At 48.2% G+C, this 27,404-nt stretch overlaps 1 protein-coding gene across 11 annotated transcripts in view; it reads right to left on the bottom strand.

Moving 5' to 3' along the window:
- The window catches only part of LOC1271896 (protein artichoke), a 107,155-nt gene extending 80,714 nt beyond the window's left edge, over nucleotides 1–26,441 (bottom strand). For 3 of the 11 annotated variants that reach the window (XM_061650400.1, XM_061650443.1, XM_061650457.1), the window contains exons 1-2: nucleotides 26,182–26,439; nucleotides 23,518–24,034 (exon numbers count right to left, since the gene is read on the bottom strand). The gene's annotated coding sequence lies outside the window, so the exon portion shown is untranslated. Of the gene's footprint in view, nucleotides 1–23,517; nucleotides 24,035–26,181 lie in introns of all 11 variants that reach the window. The other 8 variants (XM_061650383.1, XM_061650390.1, XM_061650430.1 and 5 more) reach the window with 8 other exon arrangements.
- Nucleotides 26,442–27,404: the final 963 nt, after the last annotated feature.

Raw genomic sequence — 27,404 nt, 5'->3', positions numbered from 1 at the left:
TAAAATAAAAAAAACACATACACACACACCCCAACATCCCCCCAAAGACGCCCAGGGTGCTGGCTTCTTATCGGTGCTCAATAAAGTGGCCCTCGCCGACGGAATAAATTTCAATTCCACAGCGCAAACACGCGCGCCGCTGAAATGTTTATGGTGCGCTAGTAGAGAGAGAGAGAAAACGGGGAAGAAAAAAGCTATGAAGCAGCCTGCCGACACTAAACGGCTGTTTTTGCTGTGTTGGACAAGACGAAAAATTAAACACTTCACCACACACACGCGATTGCTCATCGTCGTAGCGCTTCGCCAAAGCGCTCCCGGAAGGTTGCAAAACCGCCACCGTCGCTATCGCCGGCTCGCACTGTGTACCGCCCTCGAAATCACGGCCTCATTAAATTATGTGCGACCACACTGCAGCGGCTCGCCGTTTGGATTTTTTTTTGTTGTTGTTGTCGCGGGCACGTGCCTTCCCCTCCTCGCTCATTTGGTGGGCTCATTATGCGCGAAACCGAGAATGGTACTTATGTTGCATTATGATACCAAGCTCCAATGCGGCCCACGTTTGTGTGTGTGTGTTTGGAGCAGGAAACGCTGTTTAGTCGCTTTGTTTAATTCATTATTTATCCCGGGAGGTTTGTACGAAGTTGGGAGAACTAAGCGGCCGGTACATACGCATACACACAAGTGCTGAATAATATCACGTACCACACTCCCGCACGGTCGTGTGTTGCAGGCGGTTGGAGAAGAAGATGAGAGAAAAAACCCACCCACACATACAAGGGATCCAGAAGAAGAAATGGGCGCATAATAGTCATGCATAATAAAAACTTCATTAAACGCGGCGTGCACGCACACCGAACGCACCCGTTTTGCTGCATTTTAGCTTCATTTTTTGTTAATAACCTTTCCCTCTCTCTCTCAATCTCTCTCTCTCTATCTCGGATAAGGGTAGCCTTTGGTCCAGTTGGAAGCCCGGTGCAGACACAATGTTTCATTGTGCGGCCAGCAATGATCGGCAGGAAAGTGTCTTTCTGCAGACCCCGAATCCCGGAAGAAGTACCGTACGGGACCGCTACCGTTTATGTACCTGGGAATGTGTTTCTGTACCGGCGATTCTGCCAGCGACAGTTAATTACTGCTGAGAAGGGATGCACTAACGGCCAACGGTGTAAATGAAAACATCACATATTCATTTGTAATTGGATGCAGTTTTAAGGTATTCGAGCATTTTGGGACACTCTAGCACTAAGATTTATTTAAGAAGACTCCCTTTCTGTCATTTCAGTGGCACTCGTGATGCAGAAAAGTATTGAACTGGCTTAATATGGCACTCAATGGAGATCTTTAATGCTCAATACACATCAACATAGCTCCGTACGTTCGTTTTAGCTCTTCACACTAACATGTAAGTCCACACGCTCACTCTGGAGGCACACTCAAATGTAGCTCTAATACTTCTATAACCCTCTACATGCTCTATGTGGCTCCAAACACTCAAATGGTGAAATGTAGATACACATCAGATAAAATCTACATGCTCAATATAGATCCATACACACTAATGTGGCTCCATACATGGTCAAATTGTAGCTCAATATACCTCTACATACTAAATGGATCTCCACACAGTCAAACGTAGCTCCACAATCTTAATATATCTGCAATGTACTCAAATGTAGCTTAGTACGTAAAATGTAGGTGATAATTAGTTAAGCTTCTCATGCTCCACATGGCGCGAGACCCTCAAATGTAAGTCTACAAACTGAATTTAGCTCCGTAGATAAAATGTAAGTAGATCTCATATGCGAAATATAGCTCCAGGTCCTCAAATATAGCTCCACAAACATAATGCATCTCCGTAGGTAAAATGTAAGCATATCTCAGTTTAGTTCTACATGCGAAATAAGACTCCAAACCCTCAAATGTAGCTCCACAAAGTTGATGCAGCTCCGTAGATCATAAGCAGGAACATCTAAGGCTAAAATTCTCATACTCCTTATAGCTTCACACCCTCAAATGTAGCTTCACAAACTTAATGTAGCATCACAGGTAAGATGTATGTACTTATGGGTTAAGCTCTACATGCGAAATATGACTTCAGACCCTCAAATGTAGCTCCGCAAACTAAATTTAGCTGCGTAGGTAAAATACAAGTACTTCTCAGCTATGTTCTACGTGCGAAATATGACTGAAATGAATGAAATATAAAAGAAAAAAGGTGCAATTATAGCTCTGGTAGAACAATGTAGCTATGTATGAGTTATACACGCTCACTCCGCCTCCAAATAGAACGCTCAAACTAGTTCAGTGCTCTTACTGTATCCTTAGTATCCTAATGTAATAATGTAAATTTATTTATCCATCTGCAAATAATCTCATCGTGTGTGAAATTCGTTAGAAAACATTATGGATCATTAAAAAAAGTTCAAGAAAAGACCTCTCTGTGGCAGAGGCACGTCAATGCAAGGCCCAAGATTTCCTAACCTTCTGAAAACTTTCAAGAACATCAAGTATTCTCCACAACATATCTATAAACTCTGTCAAAAAAATTTGTGTGCGTGGTGTGCGACCCGCAATAGCTAAACAGAAAATCAATTACCCTTCCAAAATTGGACGAGGGCATTAAAAATTCAGCTTTGTCAATGCTGCATGGAAAACAGCCGACCCCCCCAGAGGGGAGCATATTATTTAAATGAAGTAATTATTTACGCCAACATGCTGCAGTGGCGGCTGGCCGAAAGCATATTCGGCATGCGGCTAATTACAATAAATTAGGTAATTCGTTTCGGGCAAACGGTCGTGTGCGTGCGCGCCTAATAATGTATTACTCCCCCCTGTATGATCCATCCTGTTTGGGATAGGAAGCAGGCCTGCCGGTCCGATTTTCAAGTTCCCACTTTTAATTTATTTTCCAACTCTTTACTCTATTGCTCTTCACTTTTGCTAATGATTGTTTTCTTTCACTCCAGCGCGCGAGGGGCTGGAATGCGCTGCCCGTTGGACGGGCAGACAGCATTCCAATTGCGTCACGACGTGCGCGTGCGGTCGCATCCGGTGTGCAGCAGCGCCTGATCTCCTCCCCCACACGGGAGGCAGCTGGGCAGGGGTTATGCCCGAAACTCCCGGAAGCCGTGGCCTACATTCTTCCATAGCAAAAACTCCCTCGGGGGGGGGGGGAGCGGAGCTGGCAAAAAAAAACGGGAACGAAGGAGGATTATATTCTTCCGCACCCGCATATCGCGTAAGTGGAAAACGTCTTAATCAAGCACGCTTCCGAGCGAGACAGACAGGCGGACACCGGGGCGCAGCAACGCGCGGGTTGGAGCGAACGGTTGAGAAGGGTGGTGGGAGGGGGGAGGGGGGTGTAGAATGTTCGCAGCACAATCAGATAAATCAGCCCACCCTGCCAGCGCTCGTGGCGTACTCGCGGTACCGTGGAATGAAGATGCGCCGCATCCGTATGCACCACCATACGCTGCACACCAGCAGACACACACACACCCACACACACACTCGGTGCATTTATTGTCGTGTCGTGCAAGATTGTACGCGCGAGATAATGGAAAAATGGAAGCATAGAGCGCGCAGGATGCGAGTGGTTGAGGGTTCATATTAAAAAAAATAAAACCCTCTCAGACCTCTCAGAAGACAACGACAACGGACCTGGTGACGTGTGGAATGCGTGAGTCGCATAATCGGCTTATTCATTGCAATTTTGCTACCGACCCGGCTCCCTCCAGGGTCTCTTCTCCCACACAACAACAAAACACCATTCCGTCTGCCAACTTCTGGTGGATGTCAAACTCGCATCAAGTCCATTTTTGTCAACCCCAACTATTACAATCGCTCATCCTCAGGCAGCAGGCGAGTTCGAAGGGAGTTCGTGTACATTATTGCCCATTTCGCCACAATCGAGCACGCGATGAATATCTGTGAAGCTAACTCCACAGTACGCAGCCCAAACGCGCCTGAGACACTGCGTGCCGTGGAGCACGCGACCGAGCTGGAGGAGTTGATGGATTATAAATAAAGCGATCCAACTGCTCCAGGGAACCAATGATTCCCAGCTGCTGCTTAATGGTAAACGACTTCATCGTCCAACAAGAAGTCGAAAAAAACTGTATACACACTGCACACACACACAGTTAGGTTACTTTGATTTAGTGCCGTTACGCATCCCCATCTCCGAGCAGACTCCCGGAAACACAAACAACTTGGTGAGAGGCACGGCACGGCGGCTAATTTATATACACCACTGCACTTCAGTCAAAGTGCAGTCCGGATGTAGTCTGCTGCTGGAAGATCGGGTTGGACGTACGTGCTGTTCTTCACTGTTCCAGACGAACTCTCCGGTGTGAAGAAAAGGCGGCAGGCCGCTAGAGCTAGATCAGCAAGACAAGGTTCCTGGGATCTCCAAAAAATTATTGACTCTGCAGCTTCGACTTCGAACGCGTAGCGCTAATGTTCCGATAACGAATGCGATCCGAACCTGGAGACGCTAACGACCCAAGCGACGTACACTCGCGATGATATGCCGCAACATCCGCAAGCGTTCGATTGTTTTTTTTTTTTGTTCTTGCTCCCTCTCTCCGAGGTCTCGATTGCTACGAAATAAATGGGATGCTCCAAACTGTGGGCAACGCACTGATAGACCTCATCAGCACCTCGTTTACGTCGTGCGCTGGAAGTCGTGCGCATCTCTCACAGCCCCCTTGTGTGCTCTGCCGCAGTAGCGGGAGTGTGTAAATGAGTCGATCGATTTTTGACAGTTGCTCGTTCGAAACTGCTCAAGAGCACTTGTGAGGAAGTGAGCGCGCGGCGCCTGGGGTTTACATGATTACGCGTCCAGCAACATAGCACCCGGTAGCGTAGCACTGGGTGTGTATATATTTGTTGGTTTTCGGTTGTCGGTACAGCCCTTTTCTGCACTACTTCAGCTTCTGTTCCACTCGTACCACGTCGTACCCCACACACACAGAGCAGAGGCCTACGGGATGTGTTTTTCGGTTCTCTTTCCCCGCGACCCTTCCCCCACCAGATCAGTGTGCATTCAAGTGCTCCGGCAGTTCCGGCCACTTGAACCGTAAACTCGTCGAAAAACCCATTCCGTGTACGCGCAGTTGACGAGAAGACGACCGTCTGCGGCACACGAACTACCGCCTGTTCTCCAGGGGCCCTCCTGCCGGGGATGCTCTACGCGGGGAACTCCCGTTTCGGATATTCATCGCAGACCCACCGGCTCCCGTTCAACTCTCAAGAGCCCCTGAACCTCGGAACACGGGCCCAATAACCTGCAGCCGAGCTCGCTCTTTTGGAGCTCGCTCGAGCGTAACCGGGCACCGAAAGGCCCCGCCACTTCGGCAGAAGTACCTTCCGGTGGGCGTTTGCGAATGACCCACACACACACACACACACATACAGGCATAGAGGAGGAAGCCAGCTGAAATTAACTACCAGCCTGGGACCACGCGGTACCGGCGTATACCGAGCATCCTCCCGGTACGGGCATACCACGGTGAACTATTATACACAAGGCGGGCACAAACACACACACACACTCAAACACACAATCCAATCGAGCGATTCGCGAACAAATTTTGCTACTTCTTTTCCCATTTTTTTTTTGGGGGTTGCAACTCCACAAACAACCGCCATGTGTACTTCAAAAAGACCGGAACCGGTCATGTGTGTGTGTGTGGATCGCTGCCGGAAGAACCACTGCGTTCATACAAACATACACATACACACACACACACATACATACAGACAGAGGACCAGAGAGTGGTTGCAAAGGGTCTGCAAAGAATTGGCGAAACCCCTGTGCGGTATCAATCCAAAAACCCCGGACCGATGACGGACGACAATTGACGTTACGCCGACTGAAACTCCCAGGGTATCTTCAGTTTTTTTTTGTTTCTCTCTCTCTCTCTCTCTCTCTCTCTCTCTCTCTCTCTCCTTTCTATCTCCCTTTCATCCTCTTCAATTGATGCTCTGGTCCACTGGACGGACGAACGGGGACGCGAAACAGCTCGGGCGAAACCCAAAGGAAGACAAATCGACACAGCGTCCGTTCAATGGGCACTAAATTAACTCCAACGTGTGTGTAAGAGGATGTGCGCCTTAGTGAAGGCAGCAGAAGTACGAGGATGAGACTCCCCAAAACCCGTGTATCGTATGTCATATCAATTTGTCCTCCCAGTGTTTGTTTCCTGTGGCGGGGCGAAAGGTTTCCCTTTTTTTGCTTCCACTTTCGCTTCCCTCTTCCAAAACCGACTCCGACACGAAGATCCTGATCGATGTGTTCCGCCGGCTTCCGCAGCCTTGCAAGCGGGCAGCCCTGGTAGCCGATAAAGGCACATGGGCGCCATCACACACACACACACGAGAGGGCGATTAATTTTTATTTATCCCCTGATTGGTGTAATATATTTTTATCGCGTGCCTTCGAGTGAGTGTGTGTTTATGTGTGTGTGTGTGTCTGTGTGGTTGGAAGAGATTTGCGAAGAGGTCCTACTGCTCGTACGCTCTCTTCATCTCCACTCTCGGTCACGGAGAGCACTTCAGATCCCGTCGGCGTACACAGATCCGGCCCCTCGCTACATGCCACGTAACGCACGCACGCAATCATTGCCACGAGGGATAACCTTTTTCGCAGGTCCCTCGACCTCCCTCTCTCTCTCTCTCTCTCTCTCTCTCTCTCTCTCGCTCTTAACCGTTCCCGTAACCGCAATACGCGGCGTAAGTGCTAATACCACTATCGATTGCCTCTGTACCAGGATATTGAGGCTCGAGTCGAGTCCTCGCAACGAGTTGGGGATTCAGCGCGTTCCGTTCAAGCTCTTCTCTCTCTCTCTTACACACTCGCACACGCACACATTCTCTTTTGCTCTCCTTCAGTGCACGGACTACAATTCAAATGATTGGATTTGGAGTGGTGGATGTGTTCTTTTATCTGCTTTCGAAGCCTTCGAACACGGCCGATGCGATGCGGGACGGCAGCGGCCGTTGCTCCCTTGCCTTTCGACTCAATTCAATAAAATGTACACGGCCCAATTGTGAACCTGGTCGTCCGGGTCTTGTCTACACGTTACATCACACATAGAACACAGACACACAGACACAAACACACACACATACATAGACATACTTTCGCAATTGTGGAGCTGCACAGTCCAGAGAGATCCGGCTGGACGACCGGGCCCGGGTGACCAACTTCTGGTTGGTGTTTTTATTTTCAGAAATCGGAGGAGCATTTCTGAGAGTGTGGCTTTGGGGGGGGGGGGGAAGGAATAGATTCAGCTGCGTTTTATAGGGGTGCCGAAGACCGCCTGCCGGTGCTTGGAGACTGTTGGGTGAATGGTCGAGAGATCGTCATTAGAGTTGGGCGAATGTTTTCAAAAACTGGAGCACAGACTTTGGACTGACTTCCGAACTGTTTAAGGTACCAGATTCGCACCGTGGAATGAAAATTAGTATCATTGAACTATATTCGAAGTGTATTTTATAACGGGTAACTTCTATGAACCGATTCTACTAGCTCGATGCAAGGTCTAGGGCCTAAGAAAGAATCTTTCCCAGAGTTTCCAGGTTTTTGGACAGTTTGGAAATGGTTCGGACGAGTCTAATAATTCTAAACAAACAGTTCCAGACGATTCCATAACATTCTAGCCGATCGCAAACGATTCCGGACATAAATTTAGTCAGATCGGGACTGGAACGTTACGTTACATGCGGCCCCCCTTCAATAGAACCCCATCACTAGTCGTCACTCATCCGTTCGAAACGTCGTGCTCTCTAGTGTGTGGATATTATGTGTTGTTTTTTTTATTTTCTTTTTTTTCTCGTGTATATGCAATTAATCCCAGCAAGCAGAAACGACCCATCAAACGGACGTAAAGTTGGCTTGCGTCAGTGAGATGAACACGGACTCCGAAAGTCAGCCCGTCCGTCCGCCCGCAACCAGAACCAATACACGACGGACGAGCGGCAGCGATGGACGGTTTTGATTCCACTTTATTGCTAGTTAACTTTTTTTTTTTTCATTTTATGTCCGACTCTGCTTTTTCACATGCACAACCACGGCGCACGAGGAGGCACTTCGCAATCGAGACGAGATTTTCATGAGTCTACGCCGTTCCAGGGCCACAAAATCGCACTCGAAAGTGCGATAAAACCTACCGGGGAGGGCCGCATCAGTTCGCTGGAAGAAGGTGATGATCGGTGAGTACCCCGGCACGGTGCGATACTTGACTTGACAGCTCGTAAGGCTGTCCTACCTACCTACCACCCCAGAAAGAATGCTCCCAAAACGTGTGCCCCGTGTTTGCATGGTCTGGGGGCAGTTTTGGGTCGCATGCTGGTGAAATGCTTTAGCGGACGAGAGTGTCTTCGCCCACGACCGAACACCACCGGGTTTCGTCAGTGGCGGGTTGGTAATCGCAATATTGACATTCCCGTGGACCTCGCATCGGGCGCTTAATTCATCTCGACCGTCCGTGACCTCCGTGGCCGGGATGGTGGGGGAGACGGTGCAGGATGCGATGGGTTTATATCTTATCCGCAACGGCAATTGCGTACATTTGTCCTCCCTGTCCTCCCCGATGGATCGAGCTTCGGGGTTGAACCGTTTCGACATGTTTACATGATGTCCTCGACATCTTGCACCCTCGGCGACCGTCGGCGGCGAAGAATACTTAATGAAACGTGCGCTACCCCGCTTTGGCGTGTTCCGTCGCTCCTCGGGACCTCGGCCCCATTCTTCGAACGCACTGTCGAACGCGCTAGGCATCACTCAGCCAACGTTCCGATATCTGATTACGCTCCGGTTCGCACGATAGAGCAGGAAGCGCGCGGTAGATGTGTCGGACGGTTGGCTTCTTCTGGAGACAAACTGTCACCAGCCAAACTCTACAGAGAAAAAGACACACACACACACACACACCGAGAGAAGCGTCAAAATGTCGAGATGTCCACGCTCGCCAATGTCGTGAACTCTCCGGACAGACATTGACTTCGACAGACAGCTGCCCGGCACTCCGCCCGCCCGTCACCCACGTCTGCGCATACACCATTATCTTCCACGTCATTTGCGGCGGTCAGCCGTGCGTGCCAAGGCGGGCGAGCTCCCAGCCACCCCTCGCTCGCTCGCTCGCTCGCTCGCTTTGTTTTATTTTCGCTCGGTGCCGTTTGCTCGCCCACTCCCCGGGGCGGATAATTAGCGTAAGTGCGCCGAGCGCTCCATCTCCCTTCATTATCATTCATTTGCCCCCTATTCCTCAGGGAAGGGTGGAGACCGTGGCAGTGGCACCGTTGCGGACCTTTCGCCTTCCGCCGTCGGCCGTCGGAATTTGTTTTCCGTGTCCGAAAAATGTCGCTGCAGTCGGGCAGGCAGGAAGCAGGACCACGCAAACGGGGGCTTATATCCCATCGTTCATCCCTTTCGCAAAGTGATGGATCTTTGTCGTCCGGGTTGCGGCGATGGGCACTCGCATTGCGTCCGGTCGATCAATTACAAACTCGAGCTGCTTTGTGCTCGCTGTCTCGTCTCGCACACGGACGGCACGGTGAGTCCGCACATCGTGCGGAGTCAAAATGTTCTTCGGCAATTGATTTCAAAAAACTGTCGGAAGATAGGTTTTGGGTTGCCGCGCTTCCGTAGGTACGTTCGGATGACTCGGGTGTGTGCAATAAATCTTTGGGCCGAGCCGCTGGTGAGGTCCAATGGTTTTTCCACCACCAACGAGTTGTCAAATTGAAGATTACAGCTGATGTATTTCGTGAACTTTATGCGTCGAGGACGCTGGTAGGTATTTGAAAAGTTTACTTGACAGGTCGTCCCTGTTACAAGTTCCTGATACTTCTGTACCTTGGAGGACGTACCTCGTTCATGCAATTTGCTTACGTCTATCCCAGAAAGCGGATCTCATGGATGGAACGAACGTTTTGCACCATTCAACATTTGATTAGGTCGAGTTTAGCCAATCAACTGCGGCACTAGTCAAGTCATTTACTAATATACAGCCCATCAATATATTCCAACTCTGAAGTGCTTCCAACACTTGAGTTCAAATTCTCCAAAAGGTATCTGCAGGACCGACATGCATCACTCAATAATCCATTTTACAACACAAATGAAATTAAAATGATTGAAACAGATGCATTCCATGTTCTCTATCAACCATCTTTCTTCATTTTTCCTCTTTTTTTGTTTTGTCATGTAGCTCAATGTAAACCATCTCGTCGTGTAGCTTCTGCTGCGATTGAAGACAACAACCCTCAATTTGCCAAATAGCTTTCGCTCGCCCTCGTACATCGGTACGATACAACAGTTTCACCCATTTGCCCATCCACCGAAGCGCAACGTACATTGGCCACGCATTACTTTCGCTCGTCAGTTTACGTTTACGCCTTTTATCGGCAGCAGCAAACACTGCACAACAACAACAAAAACGCATCCAATTGGGTGCACTACATCTTAATCAGCTTCGTGCAATCGGTAAGAACATTGCACCCCATGTTTCGGCTCGGCCCGGGACTCTTACGGCGGTGGAGTGTGCTGCCGAAACGATTCGTTTCCCTTGTCTTCAGCAATGTTGCACACTCCCGTTTAATTAAATGCAGAAACCGGGTGGTGTCGGCCGCCGAAAGCATTTTTGTTTTTTGTTTCTCCCCGAGGTGTTGAAAGACACACGCTCGACGCATTGGATATTAGATTGCCGCCAACGCGACTTCCAGCGCCGGGATGGAAATAGAACCAGAATAAAGTCGCGCTTGATTAGCTGCTGCCCAGAAGCTGTATGTACGCTCGCACCTCTTCAAAGGGCTCGAAATGCAAACATCCCAAACCCAACCGCTGTCGGGGGCGGAGCAGTGACCGATTCATTTACCCAAGGGCTACAGCCTAGTGTTTGCATTACTTGTGGCATCTTCAAAGCAATCATATCGATTTCCAGCCAACCAGTAGTGTCGCCAACCCGCCAGTCTTGGAGCACTTGGGAAAACCACAACATTGTTGTTTGGGCGAATGTTTAGCACCACCAACCGCTTACAGATGTGCCTCAAGTGTGACCGGACCGCAACACTCGAACCCTGCCCGAAAAGGAGCCAGTGAAGGTGTGAACATGCCACACATTAGCGTACACCCTCGTGTTTGGTCGGGCAGCAAATCGAACGTTTTAAGTTACTTTATCGCAGCAACAGTCAGCAGGAAACAGGCAATGGGGCAGTAAATTCTGTCCGCAAAATACTTGTTAAAACAAACCCACCTGCAAGTGGTAAATGTGTCAATACAGTACCCATTGCGCAGTTTGACGCACTTCATCCGCCTTGTACTTTCGACTGCCCGCGTGGCACATGTGCATCCCATTGCCTGCATCAGTGTTGCGCCCTTGTTCGCACCAAGAACAAAGTGGCATTTTAATGGCTCTCCAGTGTGCGTTCCAGAGTTAATCGGATTGTTGTGGGGTTCCCTTTTCTCGCCCGTGGAATTTACGGTGCGCCAGTGTCAACTCCCCCCCCAAACATGCCATTACTTGCATGCAGTCAACACCCGCATTGCTCCGTGCGCCATCGAAACCATCTGGAAACCGACCGATGACGGAAGATTATTTCCCAGGTCTCTGTGTCTGTGTGTGTGTGTGTGTGTGTGTGTGTGAAGCACCAGAAAGTCAAATTGTCATGTTGTTGGCAACGCCGAAAATCGATGACTGGTGGAAGGTAGTAAAAATTTAGATAGGACAACATTGTCTAGCCATTTCAAGATTGGGCGGGACGCTGGAAAAAAAAAGCCCACAGCATCTCCATCTCAAAAGCGGGGAGCGGCGAGCGCCATCATTATCCATAAACATAACGAAACAGCGAGGATCGGGAGGCAAATTGCTAAAAAATAGCACCCCTCGCCCGTTTAGTACGCAAATACGAGCCAGGCTATAAAAGCCAACACACCACCGCCATATGTGCTGTGCGGTTATGTAAACTCGGACTCGGAAAAAGCTCGGAAGCCATCAAAAAAACATAGCCCAATTTCAGGCGCGTGCAACCCAACACGCGAGCCTGGACCCACACCCCACCAGCAAAGGTCCACCACTTACGGTCGACAGTGGGCCGCGTCGTGCCCAAAAATCCACTTCCTCGCCGGGACGAGAAGATACGCGACGGAGCGCGTACACGCACGCATAAATTTTGGATAACGGGCAACCGCTGCCGCCACCCACTCCACCCACTCCCGGCACAGGCACGTAATCTGGTGTGCAATATAAAATTTAAAAAAAAAAAAAACAAAAAACGGAAACTCCGCGGCACGCCTGACTTATGGAGTTCGCGGCGCAGGGCCTATTAAAGTTCCCCCTCCCGGGGGCTGAGAGGGTGTGGAAGCGATGCGGTTAGAATCGATTGAGCAAATGCAGGGAAGGGGAGGGTGTAGTCTGCTATTTGAGGATAAATGTCCATCTATCCATTCGGGTCACGGAATGTCAACGATCGCGCTGCCGTGGCGTGGTTGGGGCGCGAACAGGCTGATAAATGTATGAGCGATGGCATGCGTCACCTCTGTGCGGCAGTGTAGCAAGACCTGCACTCGCTGTCATCTCAAAATGGAGCACACTTTCAACTGGCTTTAAAAAAAAACATTTTCTGCAACATTTTTGTAAGAGTAAATGAGATTTCTCTTCACATCTGATTACAACCCTTGTTTTGCTCAATTTGCTCTAAACTGTAGCTCGCATCAGCGAGGAACTATATTTGTTCGTCACTAATGAACCACAGCAGACGTAAGCTGCAAACTAGCAGTTCATCGATCAAAGCCACTCTCCATAGCTTCAATCCAATTCGGAACGGGTGAATCCCCTAACATGATGAGAAATTGACAAGAGCATAATGGGTCCACTTTAAATGTAGGCTCATTTGCTATTCATTCAAGATTGTAAGAAAACGCATGACTATATCAATTTGTTACAACGAGCATGGGGTGGATACTCCAAGACCTAGGGACACGTTTACAGACACACGTTGTACATATTAAACACCGATTGCACTAAGACAGGAATAAGAGGAAAGACTATAAATTAAACAACAGCACTACAGCAGGCCCACATTTATTGAGGAATTGAAAGCCCCAAATCGATAAATAACAACTTTGAAACGTTATTGGATGATTTGATTACACAGATTGTATCATACATCAATATTGCTTATGATACAGAGATAGTCACTTATCCTTAAATGCAATTGAGAAATAGCTAGGGGAACACATGATTCCCGATAAAGTATAAAACAACTTGAATGTGTTGGTTTAACGTGTTTGGTGTTTAGCGGTCGTGTTCTCCAGAGCGAGGGCGCTCATGGTTAACATATTGGCAGCATTTTCCAGAAATGGGGCATAATTAGGCTTAATCTATCCTTGCAATGGATACGTTTCGCCGTCAAGTTGAATATTGCTAACTATATTGGGTCTAGTTTGCAACTAAACTATCCGGATGCTAATTCCGGTTTCGAGGTGTCCATAGAAATGTTTAAAGTACGAAATGTTCTCCTGATACCACAGTCGATTCTGTGGTTCTCGACATACCAGCGACCTCAGTAGACCTCGACCTCGCGGGAAACAAACTTGAAGGACCAACTTGCATATTGTTAAACAAACATTCTCATTTTGTAAGTGTATTTTTAAGTCATCTCCGAGAGTTAGTCTGGCTATTTGTCGGCTTGAATGATTTGCTCTACCAGACTTCTAAAACAACATGCATATTTCAAAGAGAACTCGACTCTACTCGAATCACGTCAAAGCTGCGTTTCAATTCTAGTATTGCATCAACCAAGTGGAAGTATTGGAGCACAATGCTGGAGCTAAAATCTGGTTTTTGGTCTAGACCTCAACAACTAAACTTTTGAAAAAAGGTGGCATATTCCTTGCGTGTGAATTTTGAACGGAGAATCATCGAAATATGTCAAAGATAAAATGATTGCATTGAACGTTTCAAGTAGTCTGCATCAGCAAAGCACATGTACTACTGAGTCAAACACAGTTACTTCAAGAATTTTGGGTAGCAAACAACCTTCAGAAGTAACATTGTTTTCTATATTATTAGCAGTCACAACAGCTTAATGCAATTGTTACCTATTAAGGACTTCTATGAAATGGGTAAGAGATATACTCTGAAGATGAAAATGCTATGAAGCATGACAGCACGACATTAAAGTGATCCTAAGAGAAGAAATCTTCGAACTTGAAGGCTACAAAAAACACTTTTACGAGCGATCATGTTCACATAACGTTCACATATATGTTCAAAGTTCCTCAGAATTGAGAATTATTGTCGTGTGCTCTGCCAAGACGATTTGGGTAACGTTATGGCCCGCACCTCGAAAAGGCTGCCCATTCCTGCACTGTTGATTGATGTTGACCCGATCAATGTATTTGAGTTAATGCATCACCATTGAAATATTGATGTAAACCCACGACAGAATTATTCATCTACTTTCCACAGCACCCAATCATAACATGAGACCATCGCTCAAAAATCAACGCAACAATTCAACCAAGTGATCGTAAACAAAAGTAGGAAATGCTAATTAAATGAAGAGCAAGGCAGGCCCCGGCACACGAAAAGATTGAAGAATAGTACGCAAAAACTAAAACTGATATCATTAAACATTAAACACGCACACAAGCAAATAAAAAACAAATAAAAAGGTGTGATAGGCAGTTGGAAAAGCAATCAAACAAAATTAACAGCCCGATAAACCGAAACTCTCCACCCCTTGCCCCTTTTGCGGCACACAGCAAACGGGACCACGCCACAACTAAATCAAACTCCCCGGACGGCCATTTCGATAGTGGTGATGGTGTTTTTTTCTTCTTTTCATTCTTTTTTTTGTCAGGTGAAATGGGCCCATTTCTGCCGATTGGGTCACCATCCACACCTTTTGACACCTACTTGTCGGCGTCGACCTGTGTACGTGCTGTAGCCCGGGCAACTTCCCCCCGGTGCTCGAGCAATCGCAAACCATCACCATCGCCATCATTACGCGTCCCTCTGGTGGCGGTATTCACCACTCCGCTGCTGTCCTCACCCGCCAGTGCTCCAGAATTTCGTTTCGTTTTTGTGACGGTTTTGCGAGTAAAACCGAATCTTTTCGCTGTAACTCCCTGCCCAAACTGCGCCTCCGGCAGTCAGTCCTTTATTGTTATTATTTTCCATTTTCCAGGCCGGCTTCCTTTTTGCTCGGGAGTTTGTCCTCTCTTCTTCTTCCTTTGTTTGTCCTCTACGCGGAGCAGCCTCACGCGTAGATGCGCACTTTCACAAATAATCGTTAATTTTTAATGCATCATCTCGTTGCCAAAACGAGCGGCATTACGCACGTCACCATCAGGCAGGCGCCGCGGTAGTCCCGGGCGGTGCGTTTCGGGTTCTTTAATTCCTCGCCTGCTTTGTGTGGTGCCAGCACAAAACGGCGGACCGGTGAAATGCGAACACTTTTACGAGCTTATCATTACGGTGTACACGGCTGATCGGGGCAAGATTTACCGAGCAGTACAGATTGTGTAGAAAGAAGCGGAAAGGCGAGCGTTAAAGTATGCAAGACCGTTGTATGCGCTGTATTACACATTACACAGACAGCGAGCAGCTCAATGTAATAATGGTTCCAGCTGCAGCTGCCCATATGTTACCATCCGTGACCATGTTCTGGCCCTTTAGTTTGTTGCTGATTTATTTGCTCCACCAGGGGTAAGACACACACACAAAACAGCTGGCAGCAATGCAGCGAAAGTAATAACTTTGCTCTCTGCTTTCACCGTAACACCGTTCGATAGCGATTGCAACATGTGTAAATTCGAGCAACCGAACATTGCTGGCAGAAGATGAGGAAAAAAAATCTACTCCCACATGCCCTTTTTCCACGTCAAACATGTCCTGCTGCATTAATGTCCATGTCCACCTTGGGGGAGGAGGCTACAAACACATGCCTTTCGAAGGATGCTCGTACGACTAGTGGAGCTGAGTGAAAGTGGCAACTAGTGGATGGACTCTCGCTTGTTGATGCGAGCGCATTGCCGCAACGCAACAATAACACAGCCCTCGGACTTCGTAGAGCATCGCGCGCTTAAAGAACGAAAAACAACGCAAATGAAAAGTTTGCAAATGCTACGCATCATTGCATCAACGAGATTGGAGCAATGGCGAAGAAACTAACCCTTCTTTTTCCACGTGCACCACGTACACGGTTGGCAAGGGGGGGCGGGCGTAAGGGTATTAATGCACCTACACACACACACACACACACATACACACATACACATATACACACACACACACACACACACACACACACACACATACACACACTGTACGTACGTACGTGACTGGGCCGCTTGGGCTGCAGTGGAGCAGTTGCCTTTGCCCGCGAATTTTTAGATGTAAAGACTGGGCCGGCACGGTACGATGGCTCTGGAAGAGGGGACGTCATGCACGAGCAAGACCGAAAGCGCAAAGAGCGGTTTACTTTTCGCAAAGAGCATTAGTGGTTCCTAAGGCAGCATCGAACACACATCGTACATCGTCGGGAGAGCGAGTTGACATAAGCTGTTCTAGTTTCTTTCTCCTTTTATTTTCGAGAACCATCGCTAGCCTCTGAACTTGCTGACAATGTGCTGACAGTGCTGAGAAATGGAGGCAAAACAGCCATCAAAAGCATCACGGATGGAATTGCGAACGGCTGCACAGTTGGAAGGGAGCAATTAATGCTCTTTTAGGGCCTGTTCTTTATACTTCAGACTTTCTAAGCCGATTGGTGGGCGAAATTCTAATCCCATCAGGTGAGACATATTGCAGAATTGTCGCGAACTGTGCTCCAATAGTTTTAAGCACGTTCAGCACTGAACATCTCGTACCGCTTCACCCAAAACCGCAGATGCTCTCTACGTAATCTTCAGGGTACAAACATGAATATCCAAGAGGAATCAATCTTACTACCTGCTGTTTTTTTTTAGTCCACTCTGAAACTTACGTTGTATTCCCGTGAGTTCCTACCTAAAACCAATCTCAAACCCAAAAATTGGAATCTACTACCAAAAAGGCCTTTTGTGGTTGCTCCAAACTGTCACCATTTAGTCGCTAATGCCGCATTAAACGACGGTCGAACTTATCGCGCCATCCAAAGTGGCCGTCAAAATATGTATATACACCAAGCTCGTAAAAGGCAAGATCGAGAGAGAGAGAGAGAGAGAGAGAGAGAGAGAGAAAGAGAGAGAGAGAGAGAGAGAGAGAGAGAGAGAGTCCCGAGTAGGGAGTAACGACGGCAATGGGCAGCATTTTGTACCAATAAAAACAAAAAAAAGATCTAACAATCCCTTCTCTTGGAATATCCACCGAACTCAACGCGGAAAGGCTGGGCAAATGCTCACCGACGGCTAATGGATGTAGGATTCGTTTTTTTTTTTTTTTTGTTCGGGATGAGGTTTGTTTGTGGAAAAAAAGCTGACTCCCTACGGCGAACGCAGTGAGGTAGCTTAACTCGATACGGATCGATTTGATCCCATTTTGCTCATCTGCGTGATCTGCGTGCTCATCTCGCAGCAAAGCACATTAGCGTCAGTACGCGGTAGGCCTGGGTCCGCGGCCGTCAGGCTAGAACATTGCAAAGCGATGCCGTTTTCCTACGTCCGGCTCGCAATAGAGCTGCAGCATCTCGATCTCAAACTCTGGGGTCGTACAGCTAAATAGCGCCAAGCAATGGGTGCTGCGGAATAGTTTTCCCAAGATGCCATGCCACTCACGGCTCAACCGCCATAAATCTTCCAGGTTTGAGTGTTTTCAGCGACTGGGGAGTGGGGGGGGGGGGGCAGGAATTTTATAGCATCATATGTGACATAACTGCAGGATCGTCAATGCTATTCCGCCCTTTTTGTAAAGAATTGGAAAGAATCATTGGGAAAGTTTGAATCCTCGAGATCGAGGGTTTACGACGCTCGATTGAAACTTAACGAAAACTGATAACTGGTTAGGCAACAGCTGATTGGCTGCGTAAACCCTGGGCAACAGTGTACTCCACTATCACGGGGGGAGCATGAGTTGGACATAAAATTGTTCCACCAAGTGGACGCTAAATCAGCTCAACATCGCAGCTCTTACTTCACCATCCGTAAACCGCCACCCTGCCAACCGTACATCAAACTATTAGCCAGACGAATAGTTTATCTCACTCAGTACCCAGCTTGGTTACTTGGTTTTAGACTCAGTTTGAAACTGAAATGCGTTTGGTGTAGCACAAGTTTTATTTTTCCTTCATAAAATCAACCAGTTCCTTCAAATCTTCTTTCAAGCGGTGCCGTCTTAGTTTGACAACTTTTCGGAAATGCAATTCCCACGAAAAAAAAAAAGAAAACCCCCTAGCATCGTGTTCGTAGAATGGTCCCACCCTTCCTGCACGAATAAACGACACCCAAGAGCACACACACACACACGCACACAACTCACGTACCGAAACGTTCGCCCTTCGGAACGGAGCAGACAAAGCTGGCCGACCGTTTCCTCCGGCATCCGTCTCCGGCAGAGCAGTGGGGAGCAGCAGCAGCAGCAACGACAACGCCAACCAAAAACGAAATAGACGTTTTATGTCGATCGCTCTCCCCGGGACGGCAACGGCACTGCGGCCCGGCCACGCAGGCGGGTGAACCCGCGGGGGCTGATTGACAAAAATAAATCCACTTGCACCGCAATTAGCCTCGCGCCACTGTGAACACGCTGACAAGTCTGTCAAGATCGATCTCGGGCTTACCCCTCCCTTCCTACCACTTTCCCGCATGCACTGGAGCAAATCACACACATACACACACATATGTCCCTTCATGCCTGCAGGAAGAGGCAGCCTGGCGATGGTGGGCCCCGGGAATGTGGCGCAAATGCATTCGCCGAAAACGGCACCGTGACCCCTTAATGATGTCGTCCGTCCCCTACACTCCCGCGTCCACCCCACCCAGGCAAACCCGGCCCCACAAACATGTCTCAAACAAAACGAAGGGGCACAACAAAAAAAAACAAAAACCGGGAGGACCAAAACGGCGCACAAAGAACCCGCCCTTGTGCATGTGGTGCGTCTTCTGCCAGTGGAACGTTGGGTTTGTGCGTGTGTGTGTGTGTGTGTTGTTTTGTCCCCGAACTTCTCCATCTCCGCTGTTTGCTCGTCATCTTCCGCTCGCTTCGCCTTCCACTGTGGTGGAATTTTCTTTCATCTGTCGCAAGCAAAACACACAGTGCGGGCGCGATTCTTCGTCGCGTGTTTCCTTTCTCGAGCGCGCAAAAATAAATAAAAAAAACCCGGGGAAAATCCTGCCTGACAGCTTAACCCATTGCCCCAGGCTTTTGTTATCCGTTGCCGCGCGCGTGTGTGTGTGTGTCGGAATATGCATGTTTTCCCGACATTGAATCAACAGCGCTGCAGTGCACGGGATTTCCGGTCGATGGTTTTGCAGCAGGTGACGGCAGTGGGCCGTTGTGCTCGGGTCGGAACCCGATCGAATGCGGGGGGAAATGGGAATGGACAGTGATCGAACCGGTGCCCCGCGGCGTATATTATTACTGCAAACATATTTTTGCGGAATCGTTGCAATCGTTGCTTTCTCCTCGCAGTTGAAGGTCGCACTGACTTGCAATATTTACGCCGTCGCTTGGGAATGGAGCTTCAGTTTCCCGAGCGGAAGGGGGTGTTCTAGTGAACCTGCTGAGTTCAATCATCCAATATCACCGTAGCAAACTGTGTTCGTAGCATCTTTTCTACAATTCTGTTACTGTCCTAGCTGGTTATTCGGGAATATCTCTTTTTTTTTCCTAAACTCAGTATGAGTCAGCACTCCCGGATGCCTGCAGAAGGAAGTACATACTGTACAAGCAGTAACTGTTTGCATGTTTTGCTATTGTCCAAGAGAGCTCAGTATTTTCTTCCCAATAAATGAAACATTCATACACTTTCTGAGAATTTAAAGAGAGCAATGTTCTAAAAAAAAAAACTAAAATTGTAATTCAATTCTAAGATCCATACATAAAATATGTTAGAGTCTTTGTGAATTCAGAGCATTCTTGATATTCTGGAGCTAAGATATCACAATATCTTTTGTTGGAGCAGTGTTGGACATCAGGTACATCAGGCACATCGCAAGTACATCATTATGTTTCCTGCTGTTTGGAGCAGCAAACATCATTTCCTTATTCGATTAGTATGTCCAAACGAATCTCCTTACGTTTATGAGTTCTTGGAGTTGGAGTCTTAAGTCCTGATATCTTCGTGATTGGTGTCATTGCAAAACAAAAACAAAACCAAAATCCCCAATATTGGGAAGTTATCTCAAAATCTTTTCAAACATTGGGAGTTTGATTGGAGTTGTTGGAGGACTAACCTGCATATAGTTATAGACATATAGCATATAGACACCCTGTCCACCAATATCCACCACAGGGACAACTCTTTTTTGTTTTAGTTCCAATCCTTTTAAGAAAACTTCAGCGAGCAATCCTCCATTGCAAGTACATCATTATATTTCCTGCTGTTTGGAGCAACAATCATCATTTCCTTATTCAATTAGTATATCCAAATGAATCTCCTTACGTTTATGAGTTCGTGGAGGTGGAGTCTCAAGTCCTGATATCTTCATGATTGGTGTCATTGCAAAACAAAAACAAAACCAAAATCCCCAATATTGGGAAGTTATCTCAAAATCTTTTCAAACATTGGGATTGGATTTGATTGGAGTTGTTCGAGGACTAACCTGCATATAGTTGACACCCTGTCCACCAATATCCACCACAGGGACAACTCTTTTTTGTTTTAGTCCCAATCCTTTTAAGAAAACTTCAGCAATCCTTTGAATATCACTGTTTGTTTTAAGGGCGGCCGAAAATCTGTTTCGAGCTGTTAGATCCTGCCGGATTGGCTGTACTTTCAGCGCGTCCTCTTCAAATCTTTCAAACAACTTCCCCCATTTTGAAGTCCCTTAAAACTTCCACCGGCAGCACGGAAAACAAATCGTACCCATTAAAGACCTCCCTCCCCAAAAGAAGCCTCCCAGCCTGCGAGGGAAGCCCCGAGAAAAAAGGGAACTTCCGAATAATCCTTTACAATCATTTAGTACAGTTTACTCCCGCCCGTGTTTGGGCCCTCCCTCCACTCCGTGGGCAGCAGTGTGAGAGTACTTCGTCGCCTTTTTTTGCCTTCTTTGCTAGCTGCCCAGCTTTAAACGTCTTCCCTTTTGCTGCCATTTTTCGTGGCTACGTGTCGATTTTCCCAGCACCATTTCCCTTCGGCGCACTAATCCGGGACGCATCGGGGGATTATCGCACCCGGCGGCAGCGAAGGAAATGGGGGAAAACCCTCCGCACTCCGCATTTATTTATTTACTCTCAGCTACACAACCGGTACAGCGGGTTGGGGGGGGGGGGGAGTTCAGCCGCGAGTTTTGTTTGATGGTTCACGATGATCGTCACGGATGCACAAGCTGTGTGTGTGTGTGTTTGCCCTTGCACCCTTCGTGTGTAAAAAAGTTGTTTCCTTCCACGCTGTTTGTTGTTTCTTCCCGTCCGTCTGGTTGCTGGTTTGCGCCTCTTGCAACGTTTATTGGGCGCTCTTCCCGTGGGTTCATTTAACTTGCCAACGTTTCAGTTGCTGCAACAGTACTACAGCGAGGACCGCGGAGAGGGTGAATAGAAGAGCAGTAGCGAAAGAAAAAAAAACGGAAGCAAACTCGAGAAAATTAACTACACGCTGGCCTTTTTTTCTTCAAACTTTTGCTCTCATTTTTTTTCTCGAAATAACAAACACACACACACAACTTCTCCAACTGATGAAGCCATAGCGATCCTTCCTGTCTCTTTGCCTAATTCGCCCTCAGCCCGAGCACCCGAGACGAAGCGGAAGGAAAAGGGGCGAAGATCATGGAACAAAAAAAAAACACACACACACACAGTTCCTCCGCCGCCGCGCAGAGATCCTAGCGGACGGCGCGTTCCAGGAGGGCAATTAAAACCGTATGGCGTTGGGTCGCGCGCCTCCGTGAAACGTGAAACCCTATCGGCGGCCCAACTGGTGCCCATATGGTTGGGGTCCCGCCGCACAGGAAGCCGGAAATTGTGGCGTGCAGCCGCGGGAAGGAACAGAGAAGAAGAAAACACGCAAAACGGTAAAACTGAGACACGAATAATGAAACCAAAATTAACCAGCACAACAAATTGGCCAGCAGCGCACCGGTCCCTGAGATTACCTGCCTCTCCCTCCCAGATTCGATGTCACTAATCAAATAAAATCGAACGGCAAAGACATTCGCGCGAGCTAATGCCACGCCTAATGCTAATCGGATTTCGGCGGCATTCAGCTGCAAAATTGTCAGCCCCCGGCCGCTGTTGCCCTCGTGCCCTCGTGAATTAGACACGATGCGATGCGTAATTGATGCGGCTTAAATCACCTTCCTCCACCTGCACGCTAACACACACTAATCAATTGCACAAATCTCGCCCAAAACCGTTGACCTGCTCGATTGCCTGCCCGAGCGCAATATGTAGGCTCTAATCTGGCAAAGGAAAACTGGATTAGCAGAGCGTGCTGGGGGAGGTCACGACCTGCTGATATGGCGCCAGTGTCCGATCGTTTGTAATTGAGCGAGGTCAATCTTGGTCTGGTTCTAGCAGGAGTTGTTTACACCAGCAGTCGGCAAACTGATGTGGTCCAAATTTTGTAAATTATACAGAGAGCTTGGCAAAAGCGAGATATCCAAATGACCAAAGATTTGTATGTCCGATTTATTAAAACTAAGTGTAAAAATAGTAGTACAGCTGGATCTCAGTTGCTCCTGAAAGTACACAGCAATCAAAATGGTCGTGTATATGCAGCATGTCTTAATATACCAGCATGTAACGGCTTCCTAATATACAAGAAGACAAACGATAACCAAATGCATTACCTTGGACCTTGGAGATTTCCGAAAGAGATAGTATTTGCTATCAACAGGATCATAAGGCTTCAATCATTCAGGAATTAGGCGTAAGAAGAATTGGCCTTATTTCCTAAGCTATCTGACTAACGAGAACTCCTAAAACCCACCCGTAATAATGTTGTCCGCCTATCCATATTCACGATAATCAAAGTAGGAAGAGTATGACGGCATAACATTCCGTCTAAAAGAAATTCAAGATTTTGTTTTTCATGCAGAGAGAACGGCTTCGGCCGTTTTGCTTAAACATTCAGTAACGCGCATACAAATAGATTCTTCCCGTTTCTTCAAAATCAGTCCAATCCATCCGCGGGCCAGAGTAAACGACGGCTGCGGGACCTTGCCGACCGTTGGTTTACACCGAGGCGTCACCATTGCATGCACGGAGACTAATTGGACGAGAATCGACGTTTGCACTGAGCAGGAGAATGAGCTAATTATTGAGCGACATCTGTATAGTGACCTCCATTTTTTTTTCCCCAGTTACAATAAGAAGAACCGAAATAGCAGACAAGGCGAGACACATACTACCACACTACTCTGCCACTTACCTTTTGCACTGTTTGCTGGCTGAAGGCGAACGGCCCCGTACGGCAGCAGAACAACAGCAGGCAAACAAAAGCACGATTGTCCGAGTCCGCTGCTCGGGCGGGGGCAATGGTATCGTTTTCGTTATTGAGCAGGTAGATCGAGCGATCCGCTCTTGGCGCGAGGACGCGCACTATTTCTGCAGGCTGTCGAGGCACTATTTTTGGCGCGGGCTTTTGAGCTTTCGGTTTGCACTATTTTACACTTTGCATGCATTCGCGCGCACAAACACACACATACACACTCGCGCACCAGTGGAGTGGAGAGCCACTAATGCCTGGTAGCACGCTGCCTGTCTCGGCACGCACTGCGGTCAGTTCAGTCGGTGCGGCGGCCAAACAATCCTTCGGCACGTACCGGCCGCTCTCGCCGTGCTGCAGGAAACATCGAAAGAGAACGCTAAAGACACCCAGCCAGCCATTCGGCAAGCAGGGGACGATCCCGGGGAGGGTTGATAGAAGTGTTGATTGATAGGGCTGGCTTGAAACGAAGCGTGCTGCGGTTAGTGCGAGAAGGCGAGACACCCAAGACACCCACCCGGTCAAAACCCACAACAAAAAACGAACGAAAGAAGGAACCTCAACAACTTATCCTCAAGGGAGATAAGCCGCGGTCAACGTTGTTGGGCCGGCAAGGTGGAAGATCCACTTGACAGCCGCGTACTTGCATTGCGCATTGCTGGACCTACTGGAGAACTCCAAAACCCCAAAGACTACAAGTACAACAGTGGCGGAACGGGAGGACTAGAATTTTCCGTAAAACAATAGCATGCCAGTGAAAAGTGGGCAGCAACAGAAGAACGAAAAAAAAACAACGAGACACCTGCACAAGGATCCTGATCTCGGACAAGAAGAAAGTGAAACGAAAGAAGTAAAAAATCGAGGCTGGAACGGGTCGGAAGTCCCCCTTCCTGTGGTGAGTGGCATCGACCGGTAATCGAATTCGTTTCACTGTCACTTTGTGCCACGGTTCACAGTCCAAGGTCTGTGTCCTGAGCTTTTTCCCTACTGTGTGTGCGTGTGTGTGCTCCGGGTGGCCCAAAAGGGGAGAAGTTTCCGATCAGTTCGGAGCGGATGGACAGGACATAGATAGAAGGAAAAATTATCTCCAAACTACTGCTCGAAGCAGTTCTACCAGATCCGGAGCATAGCCCAAGTACCCCGGTCGTAGTTATCTGACTCTACTGCCGTGCCGCTTGCCGTGATTATAGGTGACTAAATCGTTCGCGGAACAGTAAAGTTCGCAAGGACCCCTAAGGTACTCGGCAAACGACACCAACGAACAAGAGAGAGAGAAAAAAACCCCGCGCGTCAAGAATTTCGATCGAATCGATTCTTCACTATTCACCGTCGAACCACATCAGGACCTACTCTGAAGGAGGCGTTCGATAAAGCTCAACTTCCCATCCGACCACCGATTCGCGGAATGTGCTTTAAAGCTCGCACGAGCACAAACGGCTGGACAACGAGGATGAGGGGTTTTTTTTCCCCATTCTTCCCGCATTCGCTCTCCATTCGCCTGGCTTTTAATCTCCAAAGGCGCACTTCCAATTTGGAATCCCGTACTATGCCACGTTTTTTTTTTTTGGAGAGTGGGAGGGGGAAAATGGGACTGCTGCTAAAAGGAGTCTTTGGCAGGATGATGCCCTCGTACGTCCAGGCACGTCCATCGGTACCCGGTAAAACCGGTGTCTCATTGTTATACCTCCTTATCTTGCAACATGAAAGCCTTCATTGACTGCCGCTTGCTGGACGAAACTACCGACGAAAGGTACCGGACGGAGTCGACACAGCAACGGCACAGAGCAGCAAAAAAAAACACCAAGGGCAATGGAGGATCTACTACGGGCCGCCGAGCAACAGGGAGGATCCGTTTTTATTACGTCCGAAAGCCCCAACACGCCCCAACGGGATAACACAATAAGGATAATAACGTCCTTAGACTGTCGGAATCGGTTTTAGTTTTTTTTGGTTTGCGGGACGATGCTACAGGTCCGGTGCCTTCCTGTGCTAACGGCTAACGGTGTTCTGAATAGGGGGTACGGATGTACCAAAGGGAGTTTCCACAATAGCAAGGAACTCTCTGCCCTCTATTATCTACTTCAGGCGTTCACATAAACTCGTACACACACACACACACTCGTACGACGCACTCGTACACTATTACCAGTAATTAGATTGCGAATTGAAACCGGATGATGGTCAGCCTGATTGACTGTGTAAGGTCCCTTTTGGACGGGGGGGGGTGGGATGTTCCAGGCTGTTCGGTGTACCGGACGACCACCCCCCTTTGCAGGTCAGCTGAGTCAACGAGTCCTCGGCTGAAAACTCGGGGCAGTCCTTTTTGGAGTAATCGGAGCTTCCTCCCCACTCCGAAAAACGTAATCGTGGGCCTACTTTTCCGTCAAAGGTAGAGTTCCTGCAATATCTCTGGGCAAGGCTCCACATGCTCTGAGCAGGGACCCTATCCGTTTCTTTAAAGTGAGTGTGAATTTGTTCGCCAAATGCATACACCAGCAAATAACTGTTACGTCCACCGCTTTCTTCTCTTCATCAACCAACCCCCCCTCCCCCTCTTCTCCTACACACACACACTACCTAAAAACCTAAAACCAAAACCAAAATTACCCCAATCACACACTCGGCACCTTTCCGGCGGGGACACTCAGCAGCTTCCGTTTTTGTTTTTTTTTTTTGTTTTTTTTTTGCGCTACGACGAGAGTAGGCACTACGGCACTACGACGCGTTTCGCGTGCCACGTTTCGACACGTTCGACCGGAAAAACGAACCTTCACACACTCGCACGCACGCACGCACGCACAAACGCACACACCACTCTCGGGAAGCGGGTGTGTATCGAGCCGCACCGGACGGAAGCTTACGGAATACTAGCGCTACTGGCGTGCGACTGATTCGCCGAGCCAGCTCGAATCCCGCGCGCCGTACCCGTTCCGCCTCTGCTGCTGCTGCTGCTGTGTGTGGTGTGTTCGGGTTTTCTCACCGCGAGCGAGCGAGCGAGCGAGCGTGAGCTGTGAGAAGCGACGGACGGTTGAGAGCAGGCAGCGAGCGACAGCACGCAAGGGTGTGCTTTACTCGGCGAACGCACCGGATACGCCGTACGTTACGCACAAGTGGTGTGTTATTGGAGCACACAAGGGTCGTGCACAGGGTAAAACCGGTATAACTCCCTGAGGGCGCTGAGGATGTGAGAGAGCGTGAGCACTGGTGGCACTTTTTCGGCGAGCAATCTTACGCGAGGGACACCACACTGCATCCCTTCTCATCAAGCAAGTGGGACGGTGAGATGTGTGTGTGTGTGTGTGTGTGTGTGTGTGTGTTTTTGTTTCTCTCCTATCCATATTTTGGTACCTTTTATCGAAAGGGAAGAAATAAACTATTAATGTTGAGTTTGTAGGGGCTGTTTAATGTACAAAAAAGTGTTTACACATTCTCGGGATCGAGAATTGAACTCGCAACAACCACGGTACTACGCCTCCAACTATTATGCACGGCTATTTGTATCGGAAGGATCTGATAGTTTGGCATCAAAATATAAATACCAGTCGTATTACCTAACGCCTTTGCCGTCCACATCTTTAAACTAATTGAGCGGGTGGAGCTATGGAAAGAATCAATTGTCTTGTCCTGTACATTTGATAGGGTATCCTTTGTCCTATCGGATGATTTAATTAGAAATTAGCTATTTGCTTTCTTGTAAATCTCTTTTTATTATATTTTTTTTTGTAAAATGTATAATAGTTGAATCATAGTTTGTAGTTCTAGAATCTCTGTTCATCCTTTACTATGAACTTATACTTACATTTATTTCCCCGTTGCTTGTTTATATCCCT

This window comes from Anopheles gambiae, chromosome X (assembly GCF_943734735.2).
Source record: "Anopheles gambiae chromosome X, idAnoGambNW_F1_1, whole genome shotgun sequence".
Lineage (NCBI taxonomy): Eukaryota > Metazoa > Arthropoda > Insecta > Diptera > Culicidae > Anopheles > Anopheles gambiae.
The sequence above is the reverse complement of the archived record's forward strand: the minus strand, read 5'-3'. Positions and strand labels throughout refer to the sequence as shown.